Here is a 23708-nt window from a genome sequence, read left to right as displayed (position 1 = left end):
ACGGCCCGGCAGCAGCCAAAGCTGGAGGCGCCTCGGCTTCGAGGCCTCTGGAGCTCGTTCCTTCCCAGCCCCTGGGAAATGGGACTCGTGCACCAAGGTCCCTCCTGCTGCAGCTGCTCCCGGAGCTGCCCTGAGTGCCCAGAGGCCCAAGGCACAGGAGCAGCCCTGAGCAGGAGCCCTGCTGTGAGCTCAGGGCCACAGCTAGGCCTGGTGCACAATGGAAACTCTTCTCATCTTTGTTTGCTTCTAGATGGGGTTTCTGGGAAGGCTCCTCCATTGACCTGGAGGTATGAAGTTCTGAAGCCTTCTGGACCTCCTGCCGGTAAGTTCTCACTGTCCCACCAAGGAATACTCATTGATGACCTGGCAGGAAACAGGTGAGAGATGCTTCTGTGTCTGTTGATTTACAGGTGTGTCTGCAGAGAGGCCTTCTCCAGTTCCTGGCCTGGATGCTGCACATAAGCCCCGCTCCCATCATAGGGGTGAGTAGTGTGTCACTGCTGACCCCACAGGCTGATCACTGCTTTTGTAGGATCCACTCCTGGGAAATGGAACTACTTTCTCTTAAGGTCCTCCAAAAGGAATGACCAAACACATGGCAGACAAGAAAACCTTGGCAATATTTGAGGTCATGAAGCAAATGCTGAAGGATATGCTGAAGGGAACAAAAGGTGGGTGCAATTCCCTCAGCCTTGTCTTGAGACTCAGCAGCCGGGGGTTTCTCTGCACATCTGGACACGCCATGCCCGGCACAGCAGGAAGGGATCCATGGCAGCCTCGCTGCCCCACTGCTGCTGTCACACCCTGCAGGGCTGTTTTCCAGCCTGGCCTGGCTGCAGCTTCTCCCCAGCCTCTGCAGGAAAGCCTTTGGCTCAGCTGACAGTGAGCCCAAATAGCCCCATGGGCCATGCACACTCTGAAATCCCTGAAAATTGCCTGTCTCGGGGTAGATCAGAAAGGGAAGATGTTTGGAAAAGGAACGGCCCTGGCCCAGCTCTATGACCCTGGGCATTTTCCTGATCCTTATCAATGTGTTTCACAAGCATTGTGTCCTGAATGTGCCACCCCCGTAGTGTGGAACAGCTCCATCTCATCCAGCTGTCCCTTTTCCTTCCTCCAGAAGTGGATGCAGAGGCTGTGCTGAAGGCAGCATTCCCCGGAGGAAGCAGTGGCTCTGCTGTAAGACGGGAGATGTTGCCAGGCACAGTCACAGGAGGTAATTGCTGTGCCTCTGGGCCTGAGCCCTGCTGAGCCTTCAGCCGCCATCTCTGTTGCTTGGCAGTGCGGGTGCAGCCCGGACAAGACAGGCACAGCCCAGAGGAATTATCCTGAGCAGGCTCAGGGCACTCGGGTACTGAGCACTCCTGCTGGGGTCCCTCCCTGGGAGACACTGCCCGAAAGCTGGGAGGGGCTGCAAGCGGTGACCACGGTGGGGAAAGGGCAGAGGGGGAGAGCAGGGCTCCAGTGTGTCCTGACAGGGCCTGACTCTGTCCCCTTGGGCTGGGGGAGCTGGCACTGGCAAAAGAGGAAAGGAGAGAGGAAGGGAGGGAGGGAGAGAGGAAGGACAGAGGCATGGTTGTGGCACTGCCTGCTATAGTTTTTCCCCAGGGCTTTAGGGAGTGCTTCCTCTGTACAAGATAGAAAGCACCTGGTGGGCCTTGGGCTGCCTCAGTTTCCTCTGCAGAGATGTTGCACAGGGCCTGCAAAGAGGGTGCAGAGGGACCAGGAGCCAGCCCAGAGCTCCCCAGACCCCTCTGCAGCTTTGGCCATGTCCATTCACATCTGGCCCCCACAGCCTTACCCAACCCCCTTACACTGCCCAGTTCGCTAAGGGAGAAGGGGATCCCAGCACACCATGGAAATGCTTCTGATCTCTGCTCCCTTCCAGACTGGGATCGTGACATGGATTACCTGGAAGGCCTGGTGGAATATGGCTTGAAATTCTTGGAGAATGCTGGAGGCAAGTTCTCAATGGCCTTTTCCGGATAGAATAAGCAGTGTCAGTGTGGCAAGAGCTCACACATGTGCCATTTCTCTTAAGATCACCTCATGGTTGATGGTTTCTGTAAATCTTGCCCTCCTCCCTTCTGGAGCCTGGGAGATGCCACAGGATCGTTTGTCAGTGAGATGAAGGAGCATTTAGCCGTACATCCTCTTCCCATGTGCAATGCCACTGTCTCATTCTGTGTGTTCTATGCAGCCACACAAAAACGCAGAGAGTGAAGGGAAGGGCCCAGGGCTGTTCCCCAGGGCTGTGTCTTGTGTGCCTCCTTTTCCAGCCCCAGGCAGCCTGAGGATCTCCTGCAGTGATGAGAGCTGCTCTATCCTGCTTCCTTTGCAGATGAACCTGTTGGTGAAGGTGATCTGGCTTCCCAACCCACATTCCTGGATGAGCCTGGGGGAGATGGCGAGGGTAGGTGAAGGCCTTTCCCCCTGGGGGTGCTGCCAGCTCAGAGCCCAATGCTTGGCCAGTGGGGCATGGCTGCAGGTGCCAGGACAGAGCCGTGCACGTTTGTGCCCTCGCCCTGTGCAATCCCTACTCACTGCTCCTGCAGTTCAGGGCTGCCCGTGCAGAGCAGCAGAGATGACAGAAGCTTCTGTGGCTGTTGAGTTACAGGTGTGTCTGCAGGAAGCATTTCTCCAACTCCTGTGCTGATAGCTGCACAAAAGCCAAGGTCCAATCACAGAGGTGAGTTGTGTCTCACTGCTGACCCCACAGGCTGAGCACTGCTTTTGTGGGATCCACTGCTGGGAAATGGAACTGCTTTCTGTTAAGGTCCTCCAAAAGGAAAGATGCAAGATACTGGAGGCAAAATATCTCTTGACACAGACGAATTCCTGAGACAAACACAGAAGGAAGTGCAGGGAGGACAAGGTGAGTGCATTTCCCTCAGCCTTGTCCTGAGACTCAGCAGCCGGGGGCTTTCTCTGCACATCTGGACACGCCGTGCCTGGCACAGCAGGAAGGGATCCATGGCAGCCTCGCTGCCCCACTACTGCTCTCACACCCTACAGGGCTGTTTCCCAGCCTGGCCTGGCTGCAGCTTCTCCCCAGCCTCTGCAGGAAGGCCTTTGGCAACAGCTGACAGGGAGCCCAAACTGCCCCACGGGCCATGCACACCCTGAAACCCCCTGCAATTTCCCGATCTCCTGGTAGTTCAGGAGTGCTTGCAGTTTAGAGGAAGGAGTGCTTTGGCCAGCCTCAAGAGCCTGCTCATTTTCCTGCTCTTTACCTGCAACTTTGCCAAGCATTGCCTCCTGAAGATGACACCTCTCCAATGGGGAATGTTTCCATCTGATCCAACGTCCCTTTTCTTTTCAAATGACAGAACAAAAGTCTATGCAGAAGGACTCACTTCATGGAGGAAGCAGTGGCTCAATTCCAACCTCTACTCCAGGAGGGCAAGCAATGCCAGGCACGGGCAGAGGCACAGGAGGTAATTGCTCTGCCAGGCTCAGCCCTGGGCAGGGCTGTGTGGCAGCAGCTCTTCCCCCAGAGCCTGCCCTTGCACGGCCCGGCAGCAGCCAAAGCTGGAGGCACCTCGGCTTCGAGGCCTCCGGAGCTCGTTCCTTCCCAGCCCCTGGGAAATGGGACTCGTGCACCAAGGTCCCTCCTGCTGCAGCTGCTCCCGGAGCTGCCCTGAGTGCCCAGAGGCCCAAGGCACAGGAGCAGCCCTGAGCAGGAGCCCTGCCGTGAGCTCAGGGCCACAGCCAGCCCTGGCTCCCGGCTGGGCAGGGGCTGCCCAGGGTCCTGACAGGCCCTGACTCTGTCCCCTTGGGCTGGGGGAGCTGTCACGGGGCAGGCAGGGTCGGGGCTGGCACTGGCTGCTCAGGGAGGGGTGGGCCCGGCTCCCTGGAAGGAGCGACTGCCCAAGCAGCTGCGCTGGCCCCAGGCTCTCCTCCCGGCCCTCTGGGCTTCGTTGGGTGGCACAGCCTGTGCCAAGGGGTGCCAAGGTGCATGCAGGCCCCAGCTCTGGGGAAAGCAGAGAAGGCCAGGGCCATATTCAGCGAGCTGCCAGCTGAGCAGTGGAGCACAGCACGGGCTCACGCTCCCCATTGCTCCTACAGATGCAGCCGGGACCTCAACACGTGTTCCCGATTCCCAGGAGGGTATGGGCAAGGCTTTCTGTCACGGAACACGCTGCTGGCTTGAGTTAATGGCAGCCCTCCTTTTTTTGGACCTTATCGTTATCTTGTGCTGTGGAATCTGGTTTTGCTGGAAGAGAAAATGGTGAGTGTTTTGTTGCTCTTCCCCTCAGACAGCTTCATTTGATGGCTGCTTGCAGACAGGAACCATTGCCATTGAGCTGCTGTGGACTTGTGGATGGTCAGTGGTTGTCCACATAGCTCTGCTGAGGCTTCTGCTGCTGCCCGGTGCTTTCATTGGCCTCTTCATTGCTGGGCCTTGTCCTGGGGAGCCCACTGGGGCTGCAGCCAGTGCTGGCTCCCACTGAGGCTGCGGGGCCAAGAGCAGCCCCAGGAGCAGCGGGCAGAGGCAAAGCAAGGCGGGGAGGAGAAAGAGCAGGGACCAGATTGCCCTTGGAAGGCAGACGCGCTCTGGGGCCCGCTCCTGGCCAGGGACCCTGCCCAGAGCCATCCCCTGCTGGCCGGGGCCTTGAGGGGCAGCTGTCCAGCTGGGCCAAGGTGTGCCAGCAGCTGCAGCCGTGCTGGGAAGCCTTGCCAGCTCTGGGCCCTGCTGTGCAGGAGGGTCCCTGTGTGCCAGCGGCAGCTGGGGCCTCAGACACTCCTCTCTCCACAGGCAGCTTCTTGAAGAAAAGCTGAAAGCTGGCGGCTGGTCCCGAGACGTCTACAGCCAGAGGAGCCACAGCAGCAGCTCTGAGTCTGAGCAGTTTGTATTTGCACCACCAAGCTCTGTGCTGCTTTGAGACCACAGGCTCAGCCCTCTATCTAGGGCTGAAGGTGAAACCCTCAGGAATGGATTTGGAAGCACTCAACTGAACCTTGAATGAGAGCTTCCAAAATCAACTCTTCTTTTTCAATAAAGAGATGGAGATGTCATCCCAGTGTCCGAGTGATAGCACCAGGAAATCCCACAAGGCAGCAGCACTGGCTGAGCTCCGTGTCCAGGAGCAGCCATGGATGCCCACGGTGCGGGCAGGCAGGAGCCAGGCAGGGGCTGCTGTGACCAGCGGCGGGGCCCCGAGGGGCTGGGGGAGCCCATGCTGAGCATCCCTGGGCTGCGGGCACATCTCCTTCAGTGGCATCACCTGCGCCTGGACCTCATGAAGCACACAGGGCTATTTTGAGATCTCTGCTAAGGTGTGCACCGTTCTCTCATGAGGTGCAGTGGAGATAAACCTGAGGGGTTTTTTTACCCTTCCCAGCACAGTAAAGGGACACTCGTGATGGAGGTTTTGCAAAGTTGGCAGAAAACCTCTTGCAAACCCTCGGGCCCGGCCTGTGTGCACAGGGGCCGGGTGGAGCCCATTCCTTGAGGCCAGGCCGGGCTGGGCCAGGTGAGGGCCTCGGCAGGGAATGGCTGTGGCCATGGTGGGGTCTGATGAGGCTGTGCTGCAGCCAAACACACATTTACAGCCAGAGCTGCTCCCTGAGGCACAGGAGGCACCCGTGGGTATAACTGAGGCCGTGGTTTCTCACACTGAAGGGAGGCTGGCTCTGTTCATTCAGGGGGCACAGCTTAAATCCCAGTTACCTTTGTGAACCTGCTGGGGAAGGGTTGAGGGACAGAGAATTCCAACCCTTCTCACTGGGAAGCGTGGCTGATGATGTGGGGATTTCTAATTTTTTGCCCTCTAAATTTGTGTGCTGGCAGAGGGTTAAGTTTGCTTGCTTTCAGTAGGGCCCTTTCCTTCTTGCTGCTCAGTTGGGCTGCAATGCAGACAGAGCTGAAGGAGAGTCTCTGGCTGCTTGGGCCATGGTTGTAGGACACCTTGGCTTCATCCTTCTTTTGGCTGTGATTTGTAGTGCTGCTTGTGCAGGCATTTTACAGTAACTGCCTTCATTTCGTTCATCTTGCTACCAAAAACTGGGAATAAACCTCTTTAACAACACTGTAGTATTAAGAGGCAGGCATGACTTTCTTGAAATGATGGATGCACATGCCACTGGGGCCACAGGGTCTTGGTGGGGTCTTCAGGCACCTTGGTGATCATTGAAGAAGGAAGCTGATTCTTCTGGCAAAAAGATTGTTTTCCATGTGTGGAAAACCATCACCTCTCACTTCCCCATCCAATTTCTATACAAAGTTATACAGGCAAGTGCATTCATATGTCTCTATCTGTCTTGTTAATGTACTTTTCTATCTATCTTAGTTATCTATGAAGTATTTCTATGCATTGTCTTTTGTTTCTTTGTAAATTATGACACATCTCTGGAGAGCTGGAAAATAATACCACCTATCTTTGATATAGGAAAGTTCGGGTTTAGGAGCAGACACGAACTGTGATTTCTTTCTTGCTAGACATATGCTGGCTTGTTGAGATTGACTTTGAACTGAAAACCTGCAAAGCTGAAAAATGACTGGTGGGCATGGTTGTGATATCCTTAAAAGTCCTTTTTTAATTTTAATTTGTGTCTTCCATGATTGTCATGTTGAATTGGATCCCCATTTATCTGTTTAGCCCAGAAATAAGTTTTGTACCTTTAAGGCTGGAGTTGAGAGTGAAGGAGGGGGCAGAAGAAGCAGTGGAACGTCTGAGGCAGTTGCTTTCAAAACACAGAGACAGGAGTTCCATCGTCTCATCCTCCTGGACTGTGCCACCGTGGTGGACAGCGGAGAGAGGTCTCCTTTGCTTTTTGTTAGTTTCTGACTAACTGAAGCAGAGAAGTTCCCCGGGAAAGTTTTTTCCTTTTTTTTCTGGAATTATTTGAACCTGCTCTGGACTGGGGGCCCAGGGAAGCACCAGTAGCTCGCACTGGCAGCCACCAGGGCCTGGCCTGGGCAGCGGCATTTTCCAGCACCGGAGGGACTGAGAACAGACTGAGCCGAGCTACCACCACAGGAGAGAGACTTTGTGAATTTGTCATCTCTTCAGAGCACTGAGAGCTTTTGTTGTTCGGTATTGGTTTTTGGTTTTTTTTTGTACTGGGCAGTGCTGTGCCTGTTAAATAAACAGGTTTTTTCCACTTCTCTCTGAGGAAATTTCTTCTCGAACCAGCTGGGGGAGGGATTGCTCAGGTTTGCTTCCTGTGGGGGGGCCCTTTGGAAGTTATCTCCCAAATTTGCTCTAAACCAGGACAATGATCGCTAGTAAATACTGTCTTCCTTAAGCCATGTGCTGGCAATATTGGAGGTAGAAAATAACATAATACTGCATATTTTAGAGACTTTATACTTTTCTTATGAAATTTTATTGTAGTATCTCCTGTCTAAAAGACCCTCAAAACCAAATCTGCAGGTCAGCTACTGAGCACAAGTTACTGCATAGCTGCAGCTCATGTTTCTACCGTGGAAGTGGCTTTTTATTTCCTCTGCATGTGCATCAAACACAACAAATTGAAAGGCTGCTTACAGAGGAAAGAGCCTTGTTTAGTGTAGCCTGGACTTTGGGAAGGTGGTAACTGTTAGATCAATACCCAGCAAACTGCCAATATTTTTTCTTTTTGTGACTGCTCTCTGGTGATTTTGGCCTGGCTTCTTTAGGAGGTTCCATTTTCATTTAGAAATGGCACAAGAACACTCACTGTGCTCCCGTGGAGCCAGTGCTGTCACAGGACTGATGGAGCTGGGACAAATGGCACATTGATTTTGATCTCAACAAGAAGCCACCTGAGCTCCTCATGACAGCAACCCCACAGATTGGCAATGGATCCATTAAAACGAACTCATCACAAAGATTTTAACTTGAAACTCTGACATATGGAGCTTGTTCAGTTCTGACACGGAGGAAGAGTTTGAAGACAAAGAGGTTTAGCAAGGAGATCTATGCACAGCAGAACTGCTTGTACTCTAGCAAATGAAGTCTTAGGATGTAAACCCTCATCCATACTCTGGTTTTACCCCTCCATTTACCCAAATTCTTGGTCTTAATTCCTGTGTCAGTAGGAAAATGTGACAGGGAAGTGTAGATCCTCCTTTCCTTCTTGAGCTGGCCAGCTTGTATCTTCATCTTCTCCCACAAACAGGAACAGACAAACTGGAATTTTCTTATGAAACCGTACTTTGGAAAGTTGGCCCTGTGCTTATTTTCACCCAGAAGTATCTGAGATTCATTGGAATATTTACACGCCATAAATAATTGATTTATTGTCATTGCTAGAATCTTTCCTATTTTACAACTTTTCTGCTGCACAAGAACCTGGCTCTTGCAGAACTCTTGTCCCATGCATTTCTCCACTGCTTGTTGCAGAGAAGTGCTTTGGGAAGCAGTCAGGATGGATGCCATGTTCACGTCTGGCTCATGGAGCCCACAGGACAGGGAATTGTCTTTGCAGTTGACACTGGTGTGGACACACACATTTAGAGAGCTAGGAAATTACAGCTTGGCAATTCCTTTCCGGCCTGGATTTCTCCTGTCCCTCAGGTCCATTCCCAGGCTGATAAGCTGACTACAGCTTCACGTAAGGGAGGCAGTCTCCCAGAGGGATAACTTGGTGAAAAACAGAAGGGAATTCATAACAAAGATTAACACCTGGTGTCTTTCCCACGGGACATCCAGACATGCTGTCCCAGGGGATGTTTGTCCCAGTCGTCCAATGAACTACTGTCCTGTCCTAGCTGCACGTAACACACTTTAAATACGGGATGTCCATACAATAAAGTTGGCCTTTTTTCTTTTCCCCCAAAAGAGGTCCGTGTGTGTTGCTGTCTTTTCTCTCTCTTTGCAGCGCAGTAATCACACACTGGCTGTTATTCCAACACCTGCGTCATTTATTCAACTGGAATCATTGTCAGAAAGGTTGTTCTTTGCCATAGAGATTTTTAGTAGACATTTTTTATCTCAAATAGACTAAAGTTTTCCATCTCACAGGTTTAGGTGTGCTCCCAGTGCTTCTGGTCTGCTTTGGCAGGGAAACCTGTCCATCCTGCACCCTGTGTCTGTTTCTTGTCATTCCAATGCACAGCCCTTTCCTGCTCCTTGGCATATCAGCACTCTGAGTATTTTATTGCATAACTTACATCTTACACTTGATGACACTAAATTGTGTTAATCAGACTCTGTCATATCACAAGTCTCTGGAACACATTTTCAAGCCTTCCAGCTGTAGCCCAAGGGAAGCTGTTTCTCTCTTGCATCACAAAATGGGCAGGTTTTTTGCAAAGACAGCCCTTTAAAAAGGACTTGTTACATGCATTAACATCCAAGGGGTTGCTTTCAAAGACAGACAAAAAACCCCACAAACAAACAGCAACCAACCAAACAAGATATTAAAAACAAGTACTTTAGTTTTAGCTCTTGCTTTTGACATTTTCCAAGCTGGCCTCCTCTTCCATTGCAGTGTTTTCTTTGGGCAGAAAAACATCCTTGCCAGATGATGTGACTTAACAAGGCAAACAGAACTTACACACAATGGATATATTAAAGCTAAACATGCAGAGACCGTTTCACAGTCATCATCATTTATTTTCTGTTTATTTTGTTTTCAGAAGGGTGATGTTGTGCTACATGTTTATTTGATGCCGTCTATTGTTATAATAGTTTGTTCCTATGCACCCCTGCGTTTTCCCCAGTTGGTTTGTCCCCAAGTTGTATCCGCCCCTGAAACTCCCCCGTTTGCATTGGCTGCCCCTTGTTCCAGTTCCTTCCTGTCCATCATTGTAACCCCGCCCCTTGTTCCAGTTCCTTCCTGTCCATCATTGTAACCCCGCCCCTTGTTCCAGCACCTTCCTTGTCAGTCCCACCCTGGGCCAATCCCTGGTAGCTCCGCCCCCTTGGAAATCCCCTGTTACTCGACGTCCCATTGGCCCACGTGACCCTTTCTCCTCTCCCTGCTGCCCTCATTGGTTTCAGCTCTGTCAGACCCTGCCCTCCCCTCCTCCCCTGAGGATCCCTCACTGCTTAACTGTTTGTACACACGCCCAGGTTTGTGCCTGTATTTCATCGCGGGCACAGAAGTGCTTGGGGCTCTTTGCCCCTGAATTCTCCAGCCTTAATAGACTTGTAGGAACCTGCCGAGAGCCTCCCTCTCCTGCTTTACCTGACCCCAGACACTGAGCACACCGGGGAGCAATTAGCTCAAAGGGTTCTGCCTCCAGGAAATCCTGCCCTGGGGCAGTTCCCCACAGCTGGCGTGGTGCCCGTGTGTCTCCAGTGAGCTAGCCCGGGCTCCTGTGAGCCGCCTCAGGGTGAGAACTGTATCTCGGATCCCCTGGCTACTTTGGTGCCACAGCCACTGATGACCTGTCTTCCTTTCTGTAGATTCCCTGCCAATTTGTTGCTCTTTGTACTCTGCTTCCTTCACCTGATTTTTATAATTTTTTGAGTTTGTGGGAGATTTTCTATTGGTTTTGAATTTTCCTTGGTGGTTGTTTTGTTTTCCTGTTTTGTTTGGTCACTCTTTTGGTTTTGTTATTTGGTTGGGGTTTTTTTCCAGTGTACAGTAGGAATCAGCTTGTGATTTGGATTGTAAAGTTTTGAAGACAGGAGTTGCACATAAAGGTTGTTTATGTTTTTAAAGTCATCTCAGACACAGCCCTGCAAGCCCCTGTGACTTTGAGGGCTGTGTGCTCTCAGACAGCAAATAGTTCATGAATAGGAAACTTGTAGTTCCTATCTCCATGACACACAGCAAAATGTAAAGTGTTTGGAATGGAGCCAAGTCTAACTTTTCTTTTGCCTCTTTTTTGCTGCCATGCCATAAAATTGTGTCAGATTCATCAATGAACTCGGTTCTTCCAGGATGGAGTGTGCAAGAATAATCCCTTAGCTCATGTTGGAGCTGGTGTGCACCAGGCCAGACACAGGACTGTCACCCATAGCCAGCCTGTGTCTGCACAGAGAACAGGGAGCTGCAGCTCTGAGGAACTCAGGGGTTAGTGAGCAAACACACCAAATCCCTCATTTATATCAGTCACTTTACAGGAGTAGTTGCTGCTGATATGTTTTTATATTCCTGCCCAGAGCTGGAAAAAAAGTACCCTGGCAGTTTGCTTTGTCTATGAAGCGAAGAGACTTTTCAACAGGTTTCAGCTCTGCTCCTTGGTTGAATTAAAAGCAAAGCAAAACTCTTCTGTTGGTCACATCAAACCAACCTAAGTTTGAAGAGTCAGTGAGAGACAGAAAAGTGTAGAAATTGTTTCATTTTATAGTACTTACAGTCTTCCAATTCAGCCATGGGATAATTATGCCAGAAATCACTGTATCAAATAACTGGAAGAAACGCTGGAAAAGAAGTATGTTTAAAATGATGTTTTAAAAAAGTGAATGAATTTTCTAAACAAAAGCATGTAGTAAAAATATAGTAATTGAAACTGCTTAAAGCACTTAGCTAATAGAACCCTGCACCCCAGTCACATGCAGTGCAGCCTCCAGTGTCCCTTTGAGCCCAGAGGTCAAGGCTGGGATGAGGCTTCACACAAAAGTGGCTCCAGGACTGATTGGGAATTAATCCAGAAGAGGGATCACACACAGAGCAAAGTCTCCTGGCCAGGGACAGCATCTTGTCCCTGTGTTTGGATGCTTTCAGGGACTTATGGTCTCCTTTATTTTTGTTCCTTCCTATCGGCGAACCTTAATAAAAAGTATTTCCATTTCGCCCTGCCCAGGCATCGTTCACCATTGTTCGTGTCCCAGCACGGACGCTCACCTCCACCTCTGCAGGCCCCGCCAGGCGGCGGCGGGTGAGACGGGCCGGTGGTGCGCCCGGGGCTGCCAGACGCGACACGCGCCCCGGGATCCCAGCTCAGCCGGCCGCGCCGGCCCTCACCGTCACTGCGCCGCGGGCTTTGGACAACGGCCCCAGACTCGCGCACGTGCTGGACTCCTTGGTCCGTGTTCCAAGGCGGGCCTGGTGGGTAGGCGACATGGCCGCAGACCCCGGGCACCCGAGCGAAGTCCGCTCCGGTTGACAGCGGCGCCGGAGGTCAGCGGGCCCGGCCCCCACACCCCCGTGCAAAACGCCGCGCTGCGAGGACGCGGCTCCCGGAGGAGCGACGACCCCCGCCACGGCGCCGCCGATGGGGAGGAGGGGGGCGCGGCGACGGTCCTCTCCCTCGGCCCCGGGGTTCGGCGAGACCTGCTGCCCGGAGGCTGTAACACCCACCCCCGCTCGCACGGCACCGGGCCACCTGCCCGCCGGAGGCTTTGCCAGCCAACCCAGAGCCGGGCGCGGTGCAGCGCCGTGGAGGAAATGCGCCCGGCCCGGGCCGGCACAGCACCCCCGGCCCGATCCCGCAGGCGGGAGCTCAGAGGACAGAAGGGAGAAGGAGAGGAGGATCCGCCGAATCTGCGCTGGCTGACCAAAATTCGCCGGGTTAAATCCTCCAGCTCAGACTGCTCAGGCCCCTACCGTTTACCTGTTAACGGTTTCATGCCCTCTTGAAAGTTATTTTCTCTTCAAAGTTCTTTTCAAATTTCCCATATGGTACTTGCTGGCTGTCTCGTGCCAGTATTTAGCTTTAGATGGAATTTACCACCCGCATTGGGCAACAGTGAACTGACTCTGAGAAGCCCCGGGCCCAGCACGGCGGGGAGCCGTTACTGGCATCACAGCGTCCGTGGGCTGTGACCACCATAACAAGGACTTCGACTTTGCCCCCCATGGGCATCCAATGCAGCCCCTCCCAGGTTTGGGCGGTGTCTCCCACGGAGGGCCCCCAGCGGGACTGCTCAGTACTGCTCTGAGCCTGCTCAGATAATTCCTCTGGGCTGTGCTTGTCTTGTCCGGGCTGTGCCCGCACTGCCAAGCAGCAGAGGGGGCAGCTCAAAGCTCAGCAGGGCTCAGGCCCAAAGGCACAGCAATTACCTCCTGTGACTGTGCCTGGCATCGCCTCCCTTCTTGCAGAAGAGGCTGGAACAGAACCACTGCTTCCTCTGGGAAAAGCTTCCTTGTGCACAGCCTCTACTTTCATTTCTGGAGAATGGAAAGGGGACCACTGGATCCGATGGAACCATTCCCCATTGGGGGGTGGCATCTTCAGGAGATGGTGAAAGACATGGTTAAGGATCAGGAAAATGCCCGGGGTCTTGGAGTTGGGCCAAAGCACTCCCTCACTGAAACAACCGCCCTGCTAATGTACTCCAAGACCGGGAAATTGAGAGGAATTTCAAAGTGTGCATGGCCCATGGTGCAGTTTGGACTCCCTGTCAGCTGATGCCAAAGGCCTTCGTGCAGAGGCTGGGGAGAAGCTGCAGCCAGGCCAGGCTGGGAAACAGCCCTGCAGGGTGTGAACACAGTAGTGGGGCAGCAAGGCTGCCATGGATCCCTTCCTGGTGTGCCGGGCATGGCATGTCCAGATGTGCAGAGGAAGCCTCGAGCTGCTGAGTCTCAGGAGAAGGCTGAGGGAAATGCACCCACCTTGTTTTCTCTGCAGCATCTCTTTCAGCATTTGCTTCATGACTTATAATGGCTCCAGGGTTTTCCTGTCTGCCGTGTGTTTGCTCTTTTCTGTTGGAGGACCTTAAGAGAAAATAGTTCCATTTCCCAGGAGTGCATCCCACAAAAGCAGTGATCGGTCTGTGGGGTCAGCAGGGACACACTACTCACCCCTGCGATGGGAGCGGAACTTGTATGCAGCATGCTGCCAGGAGCTGAAGAAGTCCTCCCTGCAGACACACCTGTAACAGAAAAGCCAAAGAAACTTCAGTCACCTGGTTCTTGCCAGCTTGTCAATGACTATTCCTTGGTTGGACAGTGAGAACTTACGTGTAGGAGGTCCAGAGGGCTTCAGAACAACTTCATACCGCCAGGTCAATGAAGGAGCCTTGCCAGCAACCCCATCTAGAATCAAACCAAGTTGAGAAGAGTTTCCATTGTGTGCCAGGGCTGGCTGTGGTCCTGGGCTCGTGGCAGAGATCCCGCTCGGGGCTGCCACAGAAGCTTCTGTCACCAGGCTCCTGCCAGGTTGTCAATGACCCAAGTCGGGCGACCGATTTCCACGTCAGGATGGCTACGGACCTGCACCGGATTTTCCTCTTGCTTCGCCCTGCACAGACACTGTTCACCATTGTTTGTGTCCCAGCACAGACGCTCACCTCCACCTCTGCAGGCCCCGCCAGGCGGCGGCGGGTGAGACGGGCCGATGGTGCGCCCGGGGCTGCCAGACTCGACACGCGCCCCGGGATCCCAGCTCAGCCGGCCGCACCGGCCCTCACCGTCACTGCGCCGCGGGCTTTGGACAACGGCCCCAGACTCACGCACGTGCTGGACTCCTTGGTCCGTGTTTCAAGGCGGGCCTGGTGGGTAGGCGACATGGCCGCAGACCCCGGGCACCCGAGCGCAGCCCGTGAGCCCGGTTCGGTGACGCTGCATGGTCTGGGCGCCCTGAGGACAGTCCACCCAGGTTGACAGCGGCGCTGGAGGTCAGCGGGCCTGGCCCCTGCACCCCTGGGCAAAACTCCGCGCTGCGAGGACACGGCTCCCGGAGGAGCGACGACCCCCGCCACGGCGCCGCCGATGGGGAGGAGGGGGGCGCGGCGACGGTCCTCTCCCTCGGCCCCGGGGTTCGGCGAGACCTGCTGCCCGGAGGCTGTAACACCCACCCCCGCTCGCACGGCACCGGGCCACCTGCCCGCCGGAGGCTTTGCCAGCCAACCCAGAGCCGGGCGCGGTGCAGCGCCGTGGAGGAAATGCGCCCGGCCCGGGCCGGCACAGCACCCCCCGCCTGATCCCGCAGGCGGGAGCTCAGGGGACAGAAGGGAGAAGGAGAGGAGGATCCGCCGAATCTGCGCTGGCTGACCACAATTCGCCGGGTTGAATCCTCCGAGTCAGACTGCGCGGGACCCACCTGTTTACATCTTAACTGTTTCACGCCCCCTTGAACTCTCTCTTCAAAGTTCTTTTCAAATTTCCCATATGGTACTTGTTGGCTATCGGCCTTGTGCCAGTATTTAGCATTAGATGGAGTTTACCTCCCGCATTGGGCTGCATTCGTAAGCAACCCGACTCTGAGAAGCCCCGGGTGCAGTACGGCGGGGAGCCGCTACTGGCATCACAGTGTCCGTGGGCTGTGGCCACCATAACAAGGACTTCAACTTTGTCCCCCATGGTCATCTAGTGCTGCCCCTCCCAGGTTTTGGGCAATGTCTCCCAGGGAGGGACCCCAGCAGGAGTGCTCAGTACCTGAGTGCCCTGAGCCTGCTCAGGATAATTCCTCTGGGCTGTGCCCGTCTTGTCCGGGCTGTGCCTGCACTGCCAAGCAGCGGAGATGGCAGCTCAAGGCTCAGCAGGGCTCAGGCCCAGAGGCACAGCAATTACCTCCTGTGACTGTGCCTGGCATGGCCTCCCTTCCTGCAGCAGAGGCTGCCAATGAGCCACTGCTTCCTCCGGGAAATGCTTCCTTCTGCACAGCCTCTCTGTCCACTTCTGCAGGAAGGGACAGGTCGATGAGATGTAACCGTTCCCCATTGGGGAGGTAACGTCTTCAGGAGGCAACACTTGTGAAAGGCATGGATAAGGATCACAAAACACCCAGGATTTGGGGACAGTCCCAGGTTGCTCCCTTCTCCAAATAGCCCCTACATCTTAAGTATCCTGAGACTGGGAAATTCCAGGGGATCTCAGGGTGTGCATGGTCCGTGGGGCAGTTTGTGTTCTCTGTCAGCTGATGCCAAAGGCCTTCCTGCAGAGGCTGGGGAGAAGCTGCAGCCAGGCCAGGCAGGGAAACAGCCCTGCAGGGCGTGATAACAGCAGCAGGGCAGCGAGGCTGCCATGGATCCCTTCCTGCTGTGCTGGGCATGGCATGTCCAGATGTGCAGAGGAAGCCTCGAGCTGCTGAGTCTCAGGAGAAGGCTGAGGGAAATACACCCATCTTGTCTTCCCTGCAGCATTTCCTTCAGCATTTGTCTCCTTTGTTCGGATGTTTCATGCGGTTTCTTGTGTCCTCTAGTTTTGTATTTTCACATCCGAGGTCCTTAGAGAAACACAAGGATTTGGGTCCCCCGAGAGCGCCACTGGGCAGGGGGGCTTCTGTATGCCACATGTCCCGCGCCCCACCGCGGGGCAGGGATTCACTGCTGGGCTTTTCCCTCTTCACTCACTGTTGCTGAGGGAATCCTCATTAGTTCCTTTTCCTCTGTGGACTAATATGCTGAAATTCAGCGGGTCACCACATCTGATCTGAGGTGGGTCACTAAGAACATACCTGCAGGTGGCTCTGGAGCTTGCAAATCTTCATGAAGGCAAGCTGCTGGAGGAGTCTTCCTAGCATATTCACCTAGAAAGGAGCAGAGACCAGAAGCATTTCCATGGCGTGCTGGGATCCCTGTTCTGCCTTAGGGAATTGGGCACTGCAAGGGGATCAGGTAAGGCTGTGTGGGCCAGATGTGAATGGACATGGCCACAGCAGCAGATTGGCCTGGGGAACTCTATGGTGGCTGTGGTCACGCTCCACACTCTTTCCATGCCCTGTGCAGCATCCTTGGATGGGGGGCTGGAGCAGCCCAGAGTCCATGAGGCTCTCTCACTGCCACAGAGGAATTCTCCCTAAATCCCTGGGGAAAAACTATGGCAGGCAGTGCCACAACCATTCGTCCCAACCTCCCTCCCTCCTTCTGCTGGGCCAGCTCCCCCAGCCCAAGGGAATAGACTCAGGCCCTGTCAGGACACATTGGAGCCCTGCCCTCCCCCTCTGTCCTTTCCCCACCATGGTCCCCGCTTGTAGCCCCTCCCAGGTTTCGGTCAGTGTCTCCCAGGGAGGGACCCCAGCAGGAGTGCTCAGTACCCTGACGCAGTACTGAAGGTGGAGAAAGGGATACATCTAACCAATAGGGAAGCATGTGGGTGTCAACTGGGGTACAACAACCAATCGTCTAACAAAGTAGGGAGAACTTTCTAGAACCTGGGGCAGGGTCTGCGGAGGATTGACAGAGCTAGGGGCAGGGATTAGTGTGAGGGAAAGGGAAGGATCTGGAAGCTGGGAGTGGTTTAGGGTTGAAGGACAAGGGGATAGGCGGGTAAGGGCTAAACCATTTTATACAAAACTTATGGGGACGAACATGGGACAAAACATTAACATATGAAAAAGATTAACATTAAACAACACAACACAACATCTCCCCCTTTCTTTCTAAACAGTGGTGACATTCTCAGAGTCCTCGCCAGAGGTTGGCCTGTCCTCTTCCTCTTCCACTGCTTCTGTCTCTTCACCAGTCGGGGGATCTTCAAGATTCCACTCCGGGACGGGCCCCACCTCTGCGCAGCTTACTTGGGGTGTTGGGGAGATGCTGCGAATAACCAATGTCTTGATAATGGGGATCGCAATACAAACAAGAAGAACAACAAGGACAACTGAAATAATGGTTTTGACAATGGAAGCCAGCCAACCCAAAAGTCCCCAGCTCTTAAAGATGTTTTTCAGCCAGTTTTTGGATTCCTCTTTGATGTTAGTGACGAGGCCTTATATCTGTTGGATCTTGGAGTGGACACTGCTGCTCCGGGATGACAAGTTGAGGCAGCAGAGGCCCTCAAAGTCCTTGCAGCCGTGGCCATGAGCAAGCAACAGGAAATCTATTGCTGCCCGATTTTGTAGGGTCGCCTGCCTGGTGATTTCCTCGTCTGCTAGGAGGTTGCTTAGGGCTGCTGACGTAAGATTTGCCTGCTTCGCCACCCAGCACTCTAGGTGGCCCAATTCACCTAGGGCTTCAGCTGCTGCCACCCCTGGCAAAAAGATGGACACAGCAACTCTTTTTGATTTCGACCAGTGAAAAACATCCGCGTTGTAATTTTCATCCAAATTATGTGCTTCTCTCTTTTGGATAGCCGATTTTGTGTTTTTAGATTTCCAATTCGAAGTTTGGGTTCGGTTAGGTGAAAACAGGGTCAGTCGCCCAAGAGTGCACGGCCCTCCTATCAGGTGAGAGGGGATGCCTGCCCACGCCCGGTCGCCACAGATCAAGAAGACCCCCTTACCGAGCTGACACGGTTGGTCCACAGGGGTCCCCTCAATCTGGGCGGTGGTGTTGCACCACGTGGCAGCTCTGTACTCAAGGTTAGGTTGGATGACGTTTAGGTAAGATTCGGGGTTGGACCATCTATAGTGATTTTGAATACAAAAAGGGGATGGGGCTGAACCAAGTAACTCCAATTCTTGAGGCTACTTGGGTGCTTTGGGAAGGTCTCTCGACCACTCCCACCACACACAGAGGGGGTTGATCATAGGGTAGGAGGCATAGGGGGGTGCCACCACCGGGCATTGAAATCATCTCTCATATTAGTGATGGTTTTGGGATATTCGTTGGGCTGAAATGGGATCCCCCACCAGGGAGGTTGAAAGTGGATTCCCTGTTGCCACAGTTGACAGGCAGAGATGGTCCTGTTGCATAGCCTGGGCCAAGGTGACCCACACGTTCTTCCTCGGCTGGGGGACTATCCACTCCATCGAAGACTGGCAGAGGCATGCCCAGATGACAAGGGCGTACCACATCCTGGGGCTCTGGGCGGCTGACTAAAACAAAACAAGAAAAGGGAACGGGTCACTCAAATAATTAATGAATTTCACGGGGAGGAAACAGATTGGAAGAGGGGCTGTCCTGCCCGCTGGGGGGACCCTTGGTGTTCTAGGGAGGGGCGCCGGTGAAGACGAAGCGCTGCATATTTTACATCTCCCGAGGTTGGCCCTGACAGATGTCCCTGACTGGCAGTATAGGGCCGGACCCACCTTTGAGGGACCCACCTCAAACCGAAAGGCGTTGATACACAAGCATACCCACGACCCCAGGTGACTAACTCATGTGGGCCCTCCGTTTTTCCGGTCTCTGGGTTCTTCACCATTACGGGAGGGTGTTTTCTCAACCGTAATGGTGAAGAGTTCGTGAAGTGCCTCACAATGGGAGGACTCAACACTTCGAAGGAGCAGTTAAGAAAGATGATTGTAAAAAGGGCTCTATGCAATTTAGTATGGGGTGAGTCAAACTGGGTATTGCCCTGTTGCTGCTCCAGGACCCATTTGAGCATTTGATGGGCACGCTCAACCATGCCCTGACCTGCAGGGGAATACAGAATGCCAGTCTTATGCTTAATTCCCCACCTCTGCAGGAACTCCCGGAAGGCCGTGGAAGCATATGCCAGGCCATTTGTAGAGAGCCTGGTGCAGGAATGGCTAGAAGAGAGAGGCCATAGTCAGATCAATTTAGTCAGGCTAACAAAGCAGGCCTCAGCCTCAAGGGCACAGTAAAAGGGAAGGCACGTAGAATTGTGATAAGATGAACAAAGACAGACTGTAAAAGAAGAACTAGAAGAACTCTGTTAGCCATGAAATTGCAAAAGTGTAGCCACAAAGTTAGCCGATCAGCATAGTGACGCATATGGCAAGGCAACCAATGATGAGCTTAGCTTTTGCAATATGCATGAGCTAATTAAGCACTGTATTTAATCGCCACTCTAATTATCAATAAACGAGACTTTGCAGATGACCGAATTGGTGTCCGTGTCTCCCTTCGCCGACAAATGGTGACCCCGACGCTGTCCCTCCGTGCCTAAAAAGAAAAACGGGGGAGAACGCGCCACGGTCGGTGAAGTTGAGTTTGGGGCCTGCTGCAACCGGGTCGGTGTCAAACGACGTAGGAAAGACACCCTCAGGAGCTACAGAGGTGGTCCTGGGCCATACGTGCTGCCGAAGCCGGAGAGTTGCAACGGCGCCGACGGTAAAAAATGGACAGGCAAGCAGCATATGATTTATTTATAGCACATATAGATAAGATAGGGCTAAAAGAGCTTAATCCCAGGAAGGACATACCGGGGTTGTTAGCCTGGGGTTATGCTAAAGGCTTATTCACTAACCCTCATAGTGTGCATGAGTTAAATGAGTGGCGTAAGTTAGGGGATGTACTGTGGGAGGCAGTATTAGAAGATGATAAGGCGGCAAAGAAGTTGGGAAAAATTTGGCAGGTAGTTCATAACGCACTCCTGAAGCAACAGGCAGAGAAAAGGGCGGCACAGCAGGCAGTAGAGGCATATAAAAGAAATGCTCAGTATGGCGATAATGAGCCCCTTGCACCAAGCACAAGAAGGGTTGAAATACCTATTCTTAGAGACACGGCAGGAATGGCCGATGGGGCTAGTTGCACTTGGCCCTCTGCACCCCCCTCAGAAGAACTGGGGAATAACGCTGCCAAAGCAGCGGAGGCAATTGCAGAGGGCGAAATATCTCAACCTTGCGGCGTAGAATCCCCTTGTCGGCCTGAACCTAGCATCCCTAAACCTGCCAGTGAGCCAAATCCTGTCCCTAGGGCGGAAAGCGACCTGCGGGGGGAAGTGGCAAGGCAGAGGAGGGAGGCATGGAATATGCTAGCTAGACACGGCCTGGAAACTGGGGATGACGCCGCTGTAAGCGCAGTTAAAGTCTGGACCTTTCCTGTAACGTACACACAGGGAGTAAACCAACAAGGACAAGCTGTACAAGTGGGAGAGTATGAACCACTTGATTGGAAGTTGCTAGCGCAGTTACGACAAACAGTGAGTCAGTTCGGTTTTCGCAGCGAGCCAGCCAAGCAAATGCTAGACTATCTATTTGACACATATTTATTACTGCCAAATGATCTAAAAAGCATAGCAAAATTAATTTTCACACCACATCAGCAAATGCTATTTAATGCTCACTGGCAAGCTCTTGTTGCCGAGGCAGTTGCGGTACAAAGGGGTCAGGGTGATCCCTTAGCTGGGATTACAGCAGATGAGTTAATGGGAGTGGGTGCATTTCGCAGATCAGAAACTCAGTTACTCCCGGGGGCCGACAGGGTTAGAGAAGCCATGCGTATTGTAAGAACTGCTATTGATCAGGTGAAAGATAGCTCAGGTATACCCATGTATATGGGAATAAAGCAAGGAAGGGAAGAATCCTTTGGGGACTTTGTAGATAAGGCTACCGCTGCTATCGACAGGGCAGGAGTTCCAGAGTATATGAGAGGGGCGATGTTAAAGCAATGTGCGTTACAAAATAGCAATGAGGCAACAAAGAGGGTATTGTCAACTCTAGGAGCTAATTGGACGATAGAAGAGGCATTAGAAAGAATGGCGCTGCAGCCATCAGGGTCGCAAGTTTTCTTAATTAATGCACTAAAGGAAATAGGCTTAGGGCTGCAGAAACAAGCTGAGTCCACACAATCGCAGGTGCTAGCTGCTCTTGCCCCGCTCCGTGCTTCCACAGCAGCACCGGCCGCAGCGAACAACCACCGACCTCCTTCGACGCGATGCTTTAGATGCGGAAACGGGGGCCATTTTCGACGAGACTGCCGAGCCTCGGGAGTGTGGTGCCAGAACTGCCAGAACAACACCCACAACACGTCAGCTTGTCGCCGCAAATCGGGAAACTCCAGGCGGAGCGCGCCCGGCAGCCGCGCCCAGACACAAGTAGCCGCCGTAGCATCAGCGCCATCTCCTGTTTACAACCAGCCACAACAGGGAGCCTGGGACTCGATTTGGCAGCCGCAGTAAAAACATCATTAATAACAACACGCCCCGCTAAAGTCCCAACTGGAGTACAAAGCCCGGTAACTATTAAAGGACAAGCTTTTGGAGGACTAATAGTGGGACGTTCATCGAGCTCCATTTTAGGACTGTTTGTACTACCAGGTGTTATCGATGCAGACTACACTGGGGAAATACAAATAATAGTCTATACTCCTTTTCCTCCTCTAACGATTGAGGCAAATCAACGTATTGCTCAATTTATTCCACTTCCACAGTTAAGCCGGGGTGTTCAACCACAAACACAAACTCCGCGCAAGGACCAAGGTTTTGGGTCCTCTGGTGTTGCTCTGCTCACAATGGATCTCAATACTAGACCTAAAAAGGAGGTGAGGTTCACCTATGCAGGACGTACAATAAAAATGATGGGACTTTTAGACACTGGAGCAGATACCAGCATTGTTTCTCCAGAAAAATGGCCCTGTGATTGGCCATCATTACAAACCACGGATACCGTGACGGGCGTCGGAGGGTTCACCCTCGCAAAGAAAACGCCCCCAATAAGGGTCACTATAGATGGGCAGGACTTGGTAACTGTGTTATCAGTAGTTGCATTACCGCCCATGGTACACTGCCTAATTGGAAGGGACATTCTAGCTCAGCTTGGGGTTGTTTTATCCAACGAGCACCCTTTGGGGTAATTGCCATTGCTTGGACTTTCCCAATCCCAATCACCTGGACTACCAATGAACCGGTAATGGTTAAGCAATGGCCTCTAAAAAGGGAAAGTCTAATACAAGCACATCAACTCGTAAAGGAACAATTTCAACAAGGACATTTAAAACTTTCCACAAGCCCATGGAACACGCCAATTTTTGTGATTAAAAAGAAATCAGGGAAATATCGTCTTCTGCATGATTTAAGAGCAGTAAATGATCAAATGGAAGCAATGGGAGCGTTACAACCGGGACTTCCCAATCCAGCCATGCTCCCACAACATTGGCCTCTTTTAATTATTGATTTAAAGGACTGCTTTTTTACTATAGCCTTACACCCTCAGGATACAAAAAGATTTGCATTTACCCTACCGGCAATTAACAGGGGGGAACCTGACAAAAGATATGAATGGACTGTTCTCCCACAAGGTATGAAAAACTCACCTACTTTGTGCCAATTATATGTTGATGCGGCCTTGCAACCCCTAAGACTAAAATGGCCTGATACAATCATTTATCACTACATGGATGACATCCTATTCGCTCAGGAAACAGCATTTACAAATGTTCAAATGCAGGAAATTCAAAACACCTTAGCAAAAGCATCTCTCATAATAGCCCCTGAAAAAATACAGCAATCTACACCATGGAAGTACCTAGGTTGGACTATTACAAATCAAATAGTACGGCCGCAAAAACTTCAAATTGCTACAAAAATCACCAATCTAAATGAAGCACAACGCTTACTAGGAGATCTACAGTGGCTCAAACCAATTGTTGGAATACCCAACTCTCTGCTAGAATCCCTCAGGCCACTACTTAAAGGGACTGATCCAACCACACCTGTAACCATGACACCACAACAAAAAGACGCTCTCAATGGCATTATTCGCTGCGTCAATGAAGGATTTGTCTCCCGTCGAGATGCATCATTACCTATAAACCTCACCATTTGGAATACTCCTGATCATCTACTTGGAGCACTTACACAGACACAAAAGAAAACGGGGGAGATACAGGTACTAGAGTGGATAACCCCACCTTTACAAGCAAAAAGGACAATCAGTACAAAAATCGAACAAGTAGCTACCTTGATTCGTAAGGGTCGGGTAAGGATTCTGGAAATCACCGGAACAGGCCCGACCGCAATCCACCTACTCATGAAAAAGGAGGACTTAGATTGGTACCTCCTCAACTCTGAGGACTTACAAACGGCTTTGCTGGAAGCTGGAGCAGCAGTCAACACAGGACCGCTGACACCACGTCATCTTCAGTGGTTAGGAAATTGGGACTGGGTATTAAAGCCAACACGATCGGAACAGCCGATAGCGGGTGCCATCACAGCATTCACGGATGCCGGAAAGAAATCGAGGAGGGCAGCCATCACCTGGAAAGAAGGCCCTCGATGGAAAAAGCAGATAATAGACGCTGCTCCAGAGGACAGTTTACAAACATTGGAATTGCTTGCTGTTGTGTGGGCACTCAGTGAACTGCAAGGGCCTTTGAATG

General features: G+C 52.5%; 1 pseudogene; it reads right to left on the bottom strand.

Annotated features, from left to right (window-relative positions):
- Positions 1–17146: 17146 nt before the first annotated feature.
- LOC148222525 (uncharacterized) lies at positions 17147–18502 on the bottom strand (annotated as a pseudogene).
- Between the last annotated feature and the right edge of the window lie 5206 nt (positions 18503–23708).

The sequence above is a fragment of the Sturnus vulgaris genome, chromosome 11, assembly GCF_052056855.1.
Source record: "Sturnus vulgaris isolate bStuVul1 chromosome 11, bStuVul1.hap1, whole genome shotgun sequence".
Classification (NCBI taxonomy): domain Eukaryota; kingdom Metazoa; phylum Chordata; class Aves; order Passeriformes; family Sturnidae; genus Sturnus; species Sturnus vulgaris.
The sequence above is the reverse complement of the archived record's forward strand: the minus strand, read 5'-3'. Positions and strand labels throughout refer to the sequence as shown.